The sequence below is a fragment of the Saccopteryx leptura genome, chromosome 1 (assembly GCF_036850995.1).
Source record: "Saccopteryx leptura isolate mSacLep1 chromosome 1, mSacLep1_pri_phased_curated, whole genome shotgun sequence".
NCBI classification, from domain to species: domain Eukaryota; kingdom Metazoa; phylum Chordata; class Mammalia; order Chiroptera; family Emballonuridae; genus Saccopteryx; species Saccopteryx leptura.
The window spans coordinates 95,520,579-95,538,360 of NC_089503.1; positions in this window are offsets into that span (position 1 = coordinate 95,520,579).

A 17,782-nucleotide genomic window follows, 5' to 3' on the forward strand; every position below is an offset into this window, starting at 1 on the left:
GCTGAAACTCTGTTCTTCAAGTGATAGAGCCCAGTTCCCCACTCATGAGAGTGGACTAGACATAGGACTTGCTTCTAATCAACAAAGTAGAATTGATGTTATGTGACTTCTGGAACTAGATGGTAAAAGTCACTGCAGCTTCCTCTTTGGCACTCTCTGGGATGACTTGCCTTGGAGCAAGCCAGGTGCCATGTCATGAGGACACTCAAGCAGCCTACAGAAAGGCCCATATGGTGAGAAATGGACGCCTTCCAGGAGCCAGTGAGGACCTGAGGACTTCTGCCAACAACCGTGTGAATGAGCCATTGTGGAAGCAGATGAATTTTCCCCTGTCAACCAAACCTTCAGATGACTGTGTCCTGAGCCAGAACCACCCACCTCAGCTGTTTCTGAATCCCTGACCCACAGAAATTGTGAGATAATAAGTGTTCCTTGTTTTACGTCACTAAGGTTTATGTTAATTTTTTATGTAACAATAAATAACTAATGCATTTACAGATATTTCTACTCTAATTAGTCCATTCTTTAATTTCAGAAAAATGGCTGACTTATATAATACAAACATAAAAGTTTAGAACTGGATGAGACTTGAGAGAAAAGACCACCTCATATTTTGCAGAAACAGCAATTAAGATCTGCAGAGTTTCTCTTGCTTCAATCTGGTGCGCTTCCAGTGTTCCCCTGTCTGTTAGAAATGTAGGAGCCATCCTTAACACTTCCTCTCTTCCAGCTCCTTCATACTCAACCTATTACTTACTCCTATTGCTTCGACCTCCTTTTGCCTCTGTCCCCTCTTTTATATCTATAGCACTCCCAGCCAGGACTCCAAGCAGTAGCCTCCTAACTGGTCATCTCATGTGAACTGTGTTCCTACAATTAGTTCTTAACACTGAATCTAAAGTCAGTTTGTTGAAATACAATTATAATTATCTCATTATCTCACATCTCCTTTTCATCTCCTCCTTTCACCTCCAGTCCCATGTGTTGACTTCCCATTGCTGGTCGTTGGTTTGTACTTGTTCTCCAAGCTGTAGCCATTCTGACCTTCTTCCATTCCTAGACTATGCCTGTTATCCCATCCAGAGCACTGAGACTTTGTTCATATGGCTCCCTCTGCCCCACTCATCCAGTTGACACTTAATCATTCTTTAGATTTCAGTCATAATCAAGGCTATACTGACCATCGTGCCACCCTGGTATAATCTTTATGTAAATTTTCCTTGTAGTACTTAATAGCAGTTGCATTATTAACACAGAGACTTAAAAGAAAAATTGTTTTTGTTCCTTCTATTAGACTACAGGTCTATAAATGTAGACACCATTAATTTATTTTTACTCTGATGCCCAATAAGTAAAAATATACAATATCCAGAACATAGTAAGGCATTCAATAAATATTTGTTGAATGGATTAATAAAATCACCCAAGAAGTGAGTGTGGGACTAAAACCTAAGTTTTCTGTCTCCAAGTTTAATGTTCTGCAGCTCTCAATTTGGTGTGCTCAAGTCTATCAAGTCAATGCACCTATTAAGTGCAAAGAAAATCACTGATATGGAAGGAGACTTGACTTAGGGTGGTGAACAGAGTACAGTACACAGATGATGTATTATCGAATTGTACACCTGAAACCTATCTAATTTTTATTAACCAGTGTCACCCTAATAACTTCAATAATAATTTTTAAAATAAAAGAAAATCCCTGATATTCCTCAAAGATTGTTTTTGGCGACACTAGTGGTCTGTAATATCTAGGTATGGTTACTGTATTAAAATAGCCCTGTTGTGTGGGCTTGTTTATTTTGACTCTGCCACTTCCTTTCTAAAATACAACTGTGGTGCTTAACTTTATGTGTCAGTGTGACTTGTTTATGAGATGCCCAGATGGTAAAAAATTATTTGTGTGTATGTGGGTGTTCCTGAAAGAGGTCAGCTTTTGACTCAGTGGACTGAATGAAGAGCCCTACCTTCACCAATGCAGGTGAGTCATCCAATTCACTGGGGGCCTGAATGGAGCACAAAGGGGACAGAAAGGCTAATTGTCTTTCCTTTTGAGCTGGGACATCCATCTTCTCCTGCCCTTGAACTCTGGCACTCTTGGTTTTTGGGTCTTCAGACTTTTGGACTTAGACCACAGTCCCATGGTTCCCAAGCTTTTGACTTTGGATTGGAACTTACACCATCAGCTCCCCTGGTTCTGAGGCCTTCAGATTCAGACTGATTTATTTACACTGCTGGCTTTTCTGGTTCTCCAGCTTACAGTTAGAAGATTGTGGGATTTCTTGGCCTCCGTAACTGCATGAGCCAATTCTTATAATGTTTCCTCTTATATATGTCTCTCCCTATTTCCTATTGGTTCTGTTTCTCTGGAGAACCCTGACTGATAGAACAGTCATTACTAAAAACAATTCAGAAGTAACCTATAGGACATATTGCTTTACACAATGAGATTTAGTAAGTTAGTAACTAAATGATTTTTTACTCAGAAAGTTAACACAAGTATAGTGATTACAGAAAAGTTGGAAGGACTGTGTGAAGGAATCAGAGTTGGTTATTACTGATAACCAAGTGTGAAGAAAAAGGGAGCTCTTTAGGCCCTTTGCAAATTCACATGTGTCTTGATCTGGTCCTATTTTTAGTCTCTGGATTCATTTTCAAGTCACTGGGATGTGCCTCTGTTCCCTTCCCCAAGACTCCTTGGGGTATTGTGACCTGATTCCAAAAGTGGAGGCAAGGGTGACACTAGAGCATTGAGATAGTGACCTTTACCCAGTTGTACAGTAGACATGATGGCTGTCAGGACACGTGTGCAAAATGTTATGGTAAATTTTTGAAAGGAAAAATAAAACAATGATGTTCCCAACTAATGAAGGACCTTTTGTTCTAAAGCTATGGTGTATACTGTTTTGAAATTTGAAAGACATTTTTTCCACCCTGTGGAAATGATTTTGAAGGGTGGTTCAGTTCTGAGGCTAGCTTGCAGAAGCTCATGAAAACATAATGTGGCTACACCAATGATATTGTGCAACCAACTGAGATTTGTAATCATGTTCCCATTGAAATATATATCAGGATTTCAGCTTGAAACGACAAAAAGTCTTTCTTTTTTTTTGACTGACTAAAATTCATTTATTTAATCTATCACTGAAGAAAATGTATTGAGCACTGACTGTGTAGCAGTTTGTTCTAGGTGCTAGGAACACAATATTAGTGAGACCACTTCTCCCTCAAGAAACGCAGTCTACTGGGAAGAGCAATGTCACAAGCAGAAAATTACAAAATCATTTGAAAAGTGCTTTAAGCCCTCTTTCCTGAGCTGCAGGCTTATATAATTATCTCCTGCTTGGCATCTCTACATGATACCCAGGAATATCTCAAATTTAATATGCCCAGGATTGAACTAATTATCTCTGCCACTAAACCTTCTCCTGTCTTCTACTTCTTCCTCCTTGTAATATATTCCATCTCAATTCGTGAAAGTATCTTCTAATAAGACATCCATCCTAGAAACCTGAGAATAATTCTAAACTTCTTCCTCCCAGCCTTCACTTTCTTTTTTCATCTATTTTTAAATTTATATTTTTCAGTTACAGTTTACATTCTATATTATTTTGTATTAGTTTCCTGTGTATAGCATAGTGGACAGACAATCATGTACTTTTTTAAAAAACTTTTTTTATTCATTTTAGAGAGGAGAGGAAGAGACAGACAGAGAGAGAGAGAGAGAGAGAGGAAAGACAGAGACACAGAAGGGGGGGAGGAGCTGGAAGCATCAACTCCCATATGTGCCTTGACCAGGCAAGCCCAGGGTTTCGAACCGGCGACCTCAGCATTTCCAGATCGACACTTTATCCACTGCACCACCACAGGTCAGGCTCATGTACTTTATGTAGTAATTCATCTGATAACTTCAAATACCCACCTGGCTTCATACATAGTTATTACAATATTATTGACTATATTCCCTATGTTGTACTTTACATCCTCATGACTATTTTGAAACTACCAATTTGTACCTCTTAATCCCTTTACCTTTTTTACCCAACACTCCATCTGGCAAACATCAGTCTGTTCTCTATATCTATCAGATTGTTCATATTTTGTTTGTTCATTTATTTTGTTCTTTAGATTCTACATATAAGCAAAATCATATGGTATCTGTCCTCCTCTGTCTGAATTATTTTATTTAGAATAATACCCAGTAGGTCCATCCATGCTTTTACAAATAGTAAGATTTCATTCCTTTTTATGCCTACTGATATTTCATTATAAAGATGTACAACACTTTTTATCCACTCCTCATTGATGGGCACTTGGGCTACTTTCAAATGTTGGCTATTGTAAATAAGGGTGCAATGAAAATAGGACTTCATATATATATTTAAATTAGTGTTTTGTGTTTCTTTGGATATCACTGGATCATAAGACAGTTCCATTTTTAATTTTCTGAAGAAACTTCATACTGTTTTTCACATTGGCTGCACTAACTAATCTGCATTCTCACAAACAGTGCACAAGTGTTTCTCTTTACCGCATTGCTTAATAAAAAAAAAAGATATTGGTAAAGAAAATGTCTGAGATTTTATTGTCTATGTTTTCTTCTAGGGGTTTCATGGTTTTGAGTCTTAGATTTAAGTCTTTAGTTCATTTTGAGTTTATTCATGTATATAGTGTAAAAAGGTATGTCTTTACTGTATTGTATATTCTTGTCTACTTTGTTATATATTAATTGATTATTTTGGCTTGTGTTTATTTCTGGACTCTCAATTCTGTTTGATTGATCTATGTGTCTTCTTTCTGCTTTTATGCCAGTACCATGTTGTTTTGATTACTATGACCTTGTAATATAATTTGATATCGGGTAGCATGATACCTTCAACTTTGTTCTTCTTTCTCAAGACTGCTGTGGCTAATTAAGGTCTTTTGTAGATCCACATCAATTTTTGGATTATTTGTTCTAATTCTGTGAAAAACACCATTGGTATTTTGATAAGAAGTTATTGAATCTATGGATTGCTTTGGGTAGTATGGACATTTTAATGATGTTACTTCTTTCTATTCATAAGCATGATATATGCTTTCACTTATTTGTATCTTCTTTAATTTCTTTCTTCAATATCTTATTATTTTCCAAGTACAGGTCTTTTACATCCTTGATTAAATTCATTTCTAGGTATTTTCTTTTTTGATGCCATTGTATATGGGAATGTTTTTTTAGTTTTCTTTTCTGATAGTTTATTAATGGTATATAAAAATACATCCAATTTCTGAATATTTATTTTGTATCTTGCTACTTAACTGAATTTATTTATAAGTTCTAAGGTTTTTTTGTGGAAACTTGAGGGTTCTCTATATAGAGTATCATGTCATCTGCAAGTAATGACAATTTTACTTCTTTTCCAATTTGGATGCCTTTTATTTCTTCTTCTTATATGATTGCTTTGGTTAGGATTCTGATACTATGTTGAATAGAGTGGTGAAAGCAAACATCCCTGTCTTGTTCCTGGTCATTAGGAAAACACTTTTCATTTTTCCCCATTGAATATGTATAATGTTAGCTGTGGGTCTGGCATATATGGTTTTTATTATGTTGAAGTATGTTTTCTCTATTCCCACTTTGCTGGGAGTATTTATCATGAATGGGTATTGGATTTGTTAAATGCTTTTCTACTTCTATAGTTATGAATTTCCCTTTTAAGACTGCTTTTACTGTGTCCTTTAGATTTGAGGTTGCTAAAATTTCATTTTCATTAGCCTCCACTTTTTATCAGTCACCAAATCCAAATATATAGTACTATCTTTTAAGGAGTCCTACAACCCACTCCCTTCTCTTTAATTCGGACAGCTACAACTATCCTAGACAACCCAGGTTTCCCAGAGCCTGAGGCAGGAGTGAGAAAAGATGGAGTGAAGCTGGGAATAAAGGAGAATCAATACTACAGTCTTTGCTGAGCTGCCCATCACTTGGTATCAAGCACAACCTACAGCTTAACTTTATAAAAGAGAACTCAGAAAAGAGTGTGAATGACTGAATCTCAGAACAGTATGTCCAGGCAGGAAAGGAGGAGAATTCTAACATTGGTTCCTATAGGCTGAAATTCATCCCATCAGACGTTAACTTCCTTATCATTCCAGCAGCTTACATAGCTACACAAGCAGCACATCCAAAGGAGGAGTTGCAGGCATCAGAAACTTTGGAGAATAAATATGGCCAACAGGACAAACATTGCACAGTGTATAATGCAGATGATCAAGGTTGACCCATAGAGCCAGCCAGTCTGAAGAAATAACCATACCCACGAAAGGACCAACTGCATTCAGTACTCACATACTACAGGAGGGAAAATAGTAACCTCAATAAGCATTCCTCAATAAGCATGAGAACAAGGAAAACAGGTGACCCTGGAGACCAGTACCACCAAGCCCATCTTCCTCATAAAGACACCACAAAAATTTTAAAGTCAGACTGTGCTACCTAATACACAGACAAAATGGACAAAGAAATATGACCTAAATAAATCAACAAGGAAAATTCTCAGAAAAAGAACTAAATGAAATGGAAGTAACCAAACTATAAGATGCAGAGTTTAAAATAATGATTTTTAGGATTCTCAAGGATCTTAGAACAACAATGGATGGACACAATGAGCACCTAAATAAAGAGATAGCAAGCATCAAAAAAGGATATTGAAATCATAAAAAAGAAACAAAAATTACAAACAATATTAGAAATGAAGACTGCACTAGAAGGAATCAACAGCAGGCTGAATTAAGCAGAGAATTGAATCAGCAATTTAGAAGACAAGATAAAAAAGAGCAGAGAGGTAGAGCAGCAAAATGAAAAGAGGCAAAAAAAGACAGAGGAAACTCAAAAAGACTTCTGTGACAACATGAAGAGAAACAACATCCTCATCATAGGGATTCTTGAAAAAGAAGAGAATGAACAAGGAATAGAGAACCTGTTTGAAGAAATAATATCTGAAAATTTCCCTTAATTGATGAAGGAAAAAGTCACACAAGTTCAAGAAGCACAGAGAGTCCCATTAAAGAAGAACCCAAGAAGGCCTACAGCAAGACACATCATAATTAAAGTGCCAAATTTAAGAGACAAAGAAAGAATACTAAAAGCTACAAGAGAAATGCTGTTAATTACCTACAGAAAAGCCCTCATAATGATGACATCCAACTTCTCAACAGAAACACTTGAGGCCTGAAGGGATTGTCAAGAAATATTCAAAGTGATGCAAAACAGGAACCTACAACCAAGGCTATTTTATCCAGCCAGGCTATTGTTTAAAATTGAAGGAGAAATAAAAAGCTTCCTAGACAAAAAACAAAAACAAGAGAAAAACAAACAAACAAAAAAAGCAAACTCACAAAAACACTCAAGGAATTCATTACAACCAAACCAGTACTGCAAGAAATGTTAAAGGGCCCGCTGTAAAAACAGCAAAGAAAAAAAATGAAATCGAGAAAAAGAGGATTATAAATTTAAAGAATAAAATGGCAATAAAAAATACATATCTAGGCCTGACCTGTGGTGGCGCAGTGGATAAAACGTCGACCTGGAAATGCTGAGGTCGCCGGTTCGAAACCCTGGGCTTGCCTAGTCAAGGCACATATGGGAGTTGATGCTTCCAGCTCCTCCCCCCTTCTCTCTCTCTCTCTGTCTCTCTCCCTCTCTCTGTCCTCTCTAAAAATGAATAAATAAATTTAAAAAAAATTAAAAAAAAAACAAAGGTGCTTATCACCTTTATAAAAAAAATACATATCTATAATAACCTTAAATATAAGTAGATTAAATGCTCCAATCAAAAGCTATCCATGATAGCTGCATGGATAAGAAAACAGGACCTATACATCTATAAGAGACCCACCTCAGAACAAAAGATATAAATAGACTGAAAGTGAAGAAATGGAAAAAAGTATTTCATGCAAAAGAAATGAAAAAAAGCTGGGGTAGCAATACTTATATCTGTCAAAATAGACTTTAAAACAAGGGCTTTAGTAAGGGATAAAGAAGGTTACTACATCATGATAAAGGGACCAATCCAACAGGATGATATAACCATTGTAAATATGTATGCACCTAATATAGCAGCACCTAGATATATAAAGCAAGTCTTGATGGACATAAAAGGCAATATCAATAGCAACATTATAATAGTAGGGGATTTTAATATCTCACTAACACAATGGATAGATTCTCCAGACAGAAAATTAACAAAGGATCTTCCAGACAGAAAATTAACAAAGAAACAGTGGCCTTAAATGATACACTTGATCAACTGGACTTAATTGATATCTTTAGAACTTTTCACCCCAAAGTAGCAGAATATACATTCTTTTCAAGTGTTCATGGTACATTCTCTAGGATAAACCACATGTTAGGGAACAAAATGAGTCTCAATAAATTTAAGAAGATTGAAATCATATCAAGCATCTTCTCTGATCACAATGGCATGAAACTAGAAATCAACAATAGAAGACCTGAAAAATATTCAAACAATTGGAGGCTAAATAGCATGTTATTAAATAATGAATGGGTTAATGATGAGATTAAGGATGAAATAAATTTCCTTGAAACAAATGAAAATGAACATTCAACATCTCAAAATTCATGGGACACAGCAAAAGCAGTCCTGAGAGGGAAGTTCATAGTGTTACAGGCATACCTTAAGAAGCAAGAAAAGGTTCAAATAAACCACTTAACCCTGCATCTAAAGAACTAGAAAAAGAACACAAATAAAGCCCATAGGAGTAAAAGGAAGGTAACAATAAATATCAGAGTGGAAATAAATGACAGAGGCTAAAAAAACAATACAAAAGACCAATGAGACCGTGGCCGGCTGGCTCAGTGGTAGAACACTGGCCTGGTGTGTGGAAGTCCCAGGTTCAATACATGGCAAGGGCCACAGGAGAAGCACTCATCTGCTTCTCCACCCTTCCCCCTCTCCTGTCTCTCTGACTCTCTCTTCTCCTCCCACAGCCAAGGTTCCATTGGAGCAAAGTTGGCCCAGGTGTTGAGGATGGCTCCATGGCCTCCACCTCAGGCGATAGAATGACTTCAGTTGTAATGGCGCAACACCCCAGGTGGGCAAGCATCACCCCCTATTGGGCATGCAAGATGGATCCCGTTCAGGTGCATGCAGGAGTCTGTCTCTCTGCCTCCCAGGTTCTCAATTCAGAAAAAAAAAAAAAAATCAATGAAACCAAGAGCTGTTTCTTTGAAAAGGTAAACAAGTTTGATGAACCTTTAACAAGATTCATCAAAAAGTAAAAGAGAAAGGACTTAAATACATAAAATTAGAAATGAAAGTAGTGAAGTAACAACTGACACCGCAGAAATACAAAGGATTGTAAAAAAAATACTATGAAGATCTATATGCCAAACAGTTGGACAACCTAGATGAAATGGATAAATTCCTAGAAACATACAGCCTTTCAAAACTCAATCTATAAAAATCAGAAAAACTAAACAGACCAATTACAACAAATGAAATTGAAACAGTTATCAAAAATCTCCCAGCAAAAAAAATTCATGGACCTGATGGCTTCACAGGTGAATTTTACCAATCATTCAAAGAACTAACACCTATCCTTCTCAAGCTATATCAAAAAATTCAAGAGGATGTAAAACTTCCAAGCTCCTTTTATGAGGCAAGCATTATTCTCATTCCTAAACCAGATAAAGATACTACAGAAAAAGAACACTATAGGTCAATATTCCTAATGAACATAGATGCTAAAATTCTCAACAAAATATTAGCAAACTGAATCCAGCAACACATTAAAAAAATCATACATAGTGATCAAGTGGGATTCATTCTGGGGAGACATGGCTGGTACAACATTCAGAAATCAATAAATATGATTCATCACATAAACAAAAGGAAGGATAAAAATCATATGATTATATCAATAGATGCAGGAAAAGCATTTGATAAAATCCAGCACCCATTTATGATCAAAACTCTCAGCAAAGTGGGAATACAAGGAACATACCTCAACATAATAAAGGCCATCTATGATAAATCCACAGCCAATATCATACTCAATGGGAAAAAATTAAAAGCAATCTCCTTAAGATCAGGAAGAAGTCAGGGTTGCCCCCTTTCATCACTTTTATTCAACATAGTTCTGAAAGTCCTAGCCACAGCAATCAGACAAGAAGAAGAAATAAAAGGCATCCAAATTGGAAAAGAAGTAAAACTAACATTATTTGCTTATGACATGATACTGTACATAGAAAACCCTAAAGTCTCAGTCAAAAAACTACTGATCTGATAAATGAATTAAGCAAGATGCAGGATATAAAATTAATATTCAGAAATCAGTGGTATTTTTATACACCAATAATAAACTGTTTGAAAGAGAAATTAAAGAAACAATATTCTTCAGCATTGTACAACAACAACAACAACAAAAACAAGGTACCTAGGGGTAAATTTAACCAAGGAGGTAAAAGACTTGTATTCAGAAAATTATAAGACATTGATAAAAGAAATCAAGGAAGATAAAAGAAGTGGAAGCATATATCATGTTTTTTGGGTTTTTTATAATTTTTCTTTTTCTTTTTTTAAATACTTTATTAATTTATTCATTTTAGAGAGGAGAGAGAGAGAGAGAGAAGGGAGGAGCAGGAAGCATCAACTCTCATAAGTGCCTTAACCAGGCAAGCCCAGGGTTTTGAACAGGCGACCTCAGCATTCCAGGTCGACACTTTATCCACTGCGCCACCACAGGTCTATCATGTTTATAGATAGGAAGAATAAACATTAGAATGTCTATATTACCCAAAACAATCTATAAATTCCATGTAATTCCTATTAAAATACCAATGGCATACTTCAAAGATATAGAAAAAATATTTCAAAAATTTATATGGAACCAAAAAAGAACACGAATAGCCTCAGCAATCTTGAAAATGAAGAATAAAGTGGAGGCATCACACTTTCTGATAGATAGTTATACTATTAATACAAGGCCATTGTAATCAAAACAGCTTGGTACTGGCATAAGAACAGGCATACAGATCACTAGAACAGAACAGAGAACCCAGAAATAAACCCACACTTTTATGGTCAATTGTTATTTGACAAAGGAGATAAGAGCATACAGTGGAATAAAGACAGTCTCTTTAATAAATGGTGTTGGGAAAACTGGACAGGGACATGCAAAAAAATGAAACTAGATGACCAACTTACCCCATTCACAAAAATAAATTCAAAATGGATAAAAGACTTAAATGAAAGTTGCAAAATCATAAATATGATATCTTAGGAGAAAACATAGGCAGTAAACTCTCCAATTACTCTTGTAGCAATATTTTTGCTGATTTATCTCCATGGGCAAGTGAAATAAAGGACAAAGTGAACAGATGGGACTACTTCAAACTAAAAAGCTTTGTACATCAAAAAACACCATGAAAAAACAAAAAGACAACCCACACAATGGGAGAACATATTCGCCAATACGTCTGATAACAGGTTAATAACTAAAATTTATAAAGAAATTCTAAAACTCAACACCAGGAAGGTAAACAATCCAATTAAAAAATGGGCTAAAGAACTGAATAGATACTTCTCCAAAGAGGACATACAGATGGCCAATAGGCATATGAAAAAATATTCAACATCACTAATCATCAGAGAAATGCAAATTAAGACCACAAAGAGATACCACCTTGCACCTGTCAGAATGGCATTCATTAACAAAACAACACATAATAAGTGCTGGCGAAGGTATGGAGAAAAGGGAGCCCCCTCCTGCACTTCTTTTGGGAATGCAGACTTGTGTAGCCACTGTGGAGAACAAATATGGTGTTTTCTCAAAAAATTAAAAATGGAACGCCTTTTGACCCAGCTATCCCAATTTTAGGAATATGTCCTAAGAATACAAAATCACTGATTCAAAAGAAGATATGCATTCCCACATTTATTGCAGCATTGTTTACAATAGCCAAGATCTGGAAACATCTCAAGTGTCTGTAGTAGATGAGTGGATTATGAAGCTGTGGTACATATACACAATGGAATACTACACGGCCATGAAAAAGAAGGAAATTTTACCTTTTGTGATAGCATGGATGGACCTGGAGATTATTATGCTAAGTGAAATAAGCTAGGCAGAGAAAGACAAATATCATATGATCTCACTTATATGTGGAATCTAATGAACAAAGTGAACTGAGGAACGGAATAGTGGCAGAGGCAGGGTCACAGAATGCAGAGGGACAACTGTCAGTGGGAAGGGGGATGAAGAGATGGGATCAGAGAAGGTGAAGGGATTAGTGAAATTATATATACATAACACATAGATACAGATAACAGGACAGCAAATCTCAGAGGGAAGGAGGGAAGGAGTTAGAGGGAGGGGTGTGTAATGGGGGACACGTTGAGTGAGTTTGTTATATTGAGTGGGACACTTGAATCCATGTTAACACAATAAATTAAAATTAATAAAAATTAAATAAAAATAAAATTTCAAATTGACATTGTTCTTTACTGGTATGTAGACATGTAATTGATTTTTTTTATATTGATCTGTAGCCACTAACATTGATAAATTCAATTACTAGTTTTAATAGTTATTTTTTTGTAATTCCATAGGATTTTTTATAAGTGGTCCTGTTGCCTGCAAATAAAGAATCCTTTACTTTTTTCTTTCTAATATGTATACCTTTTATTTCTTTTTCTTTATTTTATAACCCAAGACCTCCAGTACAATCTTAAAGAGAAGTAGATATCCTTGCCTCATTGCTAATGTTAAGTGGAAAGCATTCGGTTTTACCATTAAGTATGATGTTCACTGTAGTTTTTCATAATTGCTCTTTATAAAATTTTTTGCAGGAGCTGCTTCTTATTCATATTTTGAATGGGTTTTGAATAGTTGAACATTTTGAACTTTATCTGATGTTGGAGCAATTACTTAATATAATTTAAAAGTTTTCACCAAATACATACAATAGTAAGTCATATTTTAATATTATTTGTAGACTTTTCAATGGATTTATAATATATCCAATTAATAAATATAAATATTTTATATTAATATTAAGAACAAATATTTAACTTTTTTATAGCAACTTCAATATTGAACATAATATTAAATAATTTTAAGTTTAGGAGTATTTTCTCTTAACAACCAAAACGTTAAAAGATTAGTTTTTATACATTGTGACAACTAGGAAAGTTAATTATGCAATAATTATTGCAAAGTGCTAATAAATACAGTTGTTAAACTTCGGAGACATATGTGTGACCCTACAGTTTTATGTTTTAGGGATATGTGGGTAGCAGGCTGCCATATAGGCAATGTGACTCTCCTTAGTTATTGTTAGGGGTCATGACAAAACACATATTTCAAAGGAATTAGGCTAACGTAAAGGTATCCTTGAATAGACTAACAAAATCAAAAAAGAATCAAAGAACCACTGAAAATAAAATTCCCCAAACACGCAGAATCAAAAAGCTGATACCAAAGACCCATTGTCTCTTATCATAGATGCATAATGTACCATTTTATGAAAATACGGTAAAAAGATATTATCATAACTTCTAAACAGATTGTCAGGAAATCCTCTTTTAAAAAAAGAAAGAAAGAAAAAAAGAACCACACCTAATTTACAACTATTTGGAAAAATCCATTGCTTTGTGAGATAAACACTAAAATACACTGATTATGCAATTGGCTAGGTGCCACGCCATTTTTCTGTGAACTCTAGGATAATGGACCTTCATTGTTCTGTTTGTTATCGTTGCCAATTCCTGTCAGATTGACCCTCAGCAGTTACACCGGCTTCTGCTATTTATCAAAAGTCTGAGGCTTAAAAGTCTCCACTTGTCTAAAATAACAATTCATTTGTTTAATAAACATACATTTGATAACATTTGCAAGGCTTATGTGGGATTAGTATACTTACACTGCTAATAAGTAGAGACAATGTGTAAAACCATATTGCCTTATCAGCTACATTTTTCTTTGGTAGGGACATTTACTCCATTCTTGGATTTGACAATAAATCATTTAAAATGTTCCTAATGTAAGCATTTTCAATTATTCAAAAGAAGTAATATTTGGTCAGACATGTGATAACAGACTTCAGCATACAGAATTAGTAGTAGTCTTACAAAATTATATAATCTTAAAACAAAAAAACTTGATTTCATTTTGGAATAAATTCTCATAGAATTTATATGCTAGCTTTCATTTTCTAGAAATAAACATTTCACTGTGTTCTCTGGTCTTCTTTCCACCATTTAACTTCTATACAATGGAGTTGAACAATTCTTTTGTCGAAATTTTTTTGTATTTTAATCATAAAATTTTCCAGTTCTGCCAGTTTTTGGGAATAGGAATATTTTATCAACTAGATTCTACTGTATTTTACAAATTTCTAAATGTGGGTTTATCAAGGAATAATAACATCAGCTCAGAAACTATTTTATATAAACTTATAATTATGTTTTCTTTTGGTTTGGGTGCATGAGTATACTATAGATTAGACTGCAACGAAGAACAATGAAAATAGGAGGACAAAGACATTGAGTTTCTAATTTCACTTTGGAAAACTATTTTAAAAAGTGAGCATCAAAATAGAAAGTAAAGAAGAAAAAGATAGGAAGTAGAATTGTAAATCACTTCATATTAGTCACAAAACATAACAAATTTTTGTTAATGTCATACTTTATTTGTTTATATGATAGAGATTAAGGAAAGGTGATGTATAAAATCTTAACACAAAGGAGAGGAATATGTATTTTTAAAAGAACTAGAAATAGACTTTAGGGCCGTCGCAGAGCTGTGCAAGCAGCTCTGGGCCCCACAGCAGGGTCCAAGTACTCTCTGTCAGCAAGACAGGGTCAACTGTAAGCAAGCTGGACTACACCCCTTTTCTCTGGCTGCCTCAAAGCTCTTAAACACACTAGGAGTTCACAACAATACTTGTCAACGAGTTCCATTTCCCATCTCTGGGGTTGAGCCCTGATTCTCCACTCAAAGGCTGTAGCCTCCAAAATCCTGCTCCTTGAGAAGGGAGGATGGGGAGAGGACAGAGCAGGAAACAGTTGGGATCAGGTAAGAGGGTGTGATTTCACGGTCATGTTAACAACTTGAGCAGCTATAAAGGTTGCTTTTGAACTTACCGCCCCTGGATGGTTATCCACAGACAGGTCACCTGACCTTCGGTCATGTTAACAACTTGAGCAGCTATAAAGGTTGCTTTTGAACTTACCGCCCCTGGATGGTTATCCACAGACAGGTCACCTGACCTTCCCGTGCTTATGGTTTTCCCTTATATTAAAGGCACTAACTTATTGTGATAATCATTTTGCAATACATACATATATCAAATCATCACATGTTACACTGCAAACAATGTAATATGTCAATTATAGTTCCATAAAGCTGGAAGAAAAAAAAATAAAGGCACTGATGACTACTTATTTTAGGGGCCAGTCTAACATAAAATGACAGAATTTCCCTGTAAGAGAAAACAAGTGCTTTTGTTTAGGATAACAAACTTTCCAAAATTCCACAAAAGCAATCTTTTATTTATTCCCCTGCCCTGACATGAGAAAGTCACAAGGCCTCTTCCACTTTGTGCCCAAGGCCACTGTTTAAGCACAAACTTCAAGAAAACACAGAAAGAAAAGGAAAAAATCCCTAGGCAGGCAGGAAGATATTGGTATGCCCTACCATTCAGAACTCTTCTTTCTTCTACATCCTCACTTTCAGATTCCCTGGCTCTATCGCCACTGCCCCTGGAGCAATTCCATTATTTATCTTGATTTAGGTGTGGGAAATCAGCCTTCCTTTTGGTTCGACTGGGACTTGGTTGGAATTTTTTTAAACAAACAAAAACAAACTGAAGGAAAAGAAAGCAAATATGAGAGCAGACAAACGGATAGGTTTACAAAACCCAGATTTTTGTTATCCTAATCTCACCGAGGTCCAGCTATAGTCTGGTTGAATTGGCATGGAGTGTGGAGTTTGCCGGGCTCCAGTTCTTTTTCCTGGCCTCCGCGTTGTCTGGCCCGATAGGGTGGAGGCTAGACTGAGCTCCTCGGATTTCTGGCCCAACGTTACTTTGGAACAAATGATCTCTGGTGGGATCTTAGAAAGGATTTTTGTTGTTGTTATTCTTTCTGGAACTTGCTTCTGTGTCTGCTCTCTGGGATCAGTCCTCTGATCACCAGTTCCAGTTTGGGCCTCAACTGAGGTTTCTTTTCACAGCCGCTGCCTCTTTTGGCTCAGCCTTGTTTCTCTGCTATTCCTCCCTGATTTGTAAGGATTGTGCTTCTGCTCTTTAGACATTCATACTCAGCCCTGGCATTCCTGTTAGTCTTTAGGGCTCTGGCCCGTGAAATCCTACTTTTGTTCTAATCCCGTTCTTTCTGCTGGGCTGGTTTGTCTCAAGTGGGTTGTTAGGGCTGAGTTTATGGTCACAAAAATTAGAGGATATTTCAAAATGAATATGAAGCGATAAAATATCCCCTAATTTTTGTAAGCAGTATAAAAAGAGTACTGAAATCTCCAGCTATGATTGTTGAGTTGTCTATTTCTCCTTTCAGTTGTCAGTTGTCAGGTATTTTGGGGCTGTTTTTAGGTGTTATCCATTTATAGTTGTTAAATTATCATAATGTATTGGTCCTTTATCATTTTGAAATCATCTTCTTGGTCTCAGAAAATATATTTTTAAAGTTTATTATAACTGGTAAATCCAGTCTAGCTACCATATAGCTTTTATTTGACTTATGTATCTTTTGCCATGCTTTTTATTTCAACCTACTATATCTGAGTCTTTGAATTTAAAGTGTGTCATAAAGGCCTGACCTGTAGTGGTGCAGTGGATAGATTGTCAACCTGGAATGCTGAAGTTGCTGGTTCAAACCTAGGCTTGTCTCGTCAAGGCACATACAACAGTTGATGAACAACTGAAGTGAAGCAACCATGAGGTGATACTTCCTACTCCACCCTACTCCCTCCGCTCTCTGTAAAATCAATAAATACTTTTTTTTTTTTTAGTGACAGAGACCAAGAGAGAGAGAGAGAGAGAGATAGGGACAGACTTACAGGAAGGGAAAGAAATGAGAAGCATCAATTCTTCATTGTGGCACCTTAGTTGTTCATTGATTGTTTCCTCATATGTGCCTTGCCCGGTGGGCTACAGCCAAGCCAGCAACCTTGGGCTTAAGCCAGCGACCTCTGGGATTGGAACCTGGGTCCTCCATGTCTCAGGGCGATGCTCTATCCACTGTGCTACCGCCTGGTCAAGCAATAAATAAGTAAATGCTTAAAATAAAATTTAAAACAATAAAGTGTGTCACAAAGATATCTACACCTAGACAAAGACAAAAAGAATTTTATATATTTTTTTTCTTCCTCCTTTCAGGATTTTCTCTTTGTACAGGTGTGCGCATATTTGCATTTATCTTACCTAGGATTATTTGAAGTTTTTGAAAAATTAAATGTATTGGGGTGACATTGATTAATAGGATCATATAGGTTTCAAGTGTACATTTCTTTTTTTTAAAATAGAAACCTGAATGGTTTGGTTTTTTTAAAAGCAAAGCACTTTATTTTTATTTATTTATTCATTTTAGAGAAGAGAAAGAGAAAGAGAGAGAGAGAGACAGACAGACAGAAAGGGTGGGGAGGAGTAGGAAGCATCAACTCCCTTATGTGCCTTGACCAGGCAAGCCCAGGGTTTTGAACCAGCAACCTCAGCATTCCAGGTTGATGCTTGATTCACTGCACCACCACAGGTCAAGCCTCAAGTGTA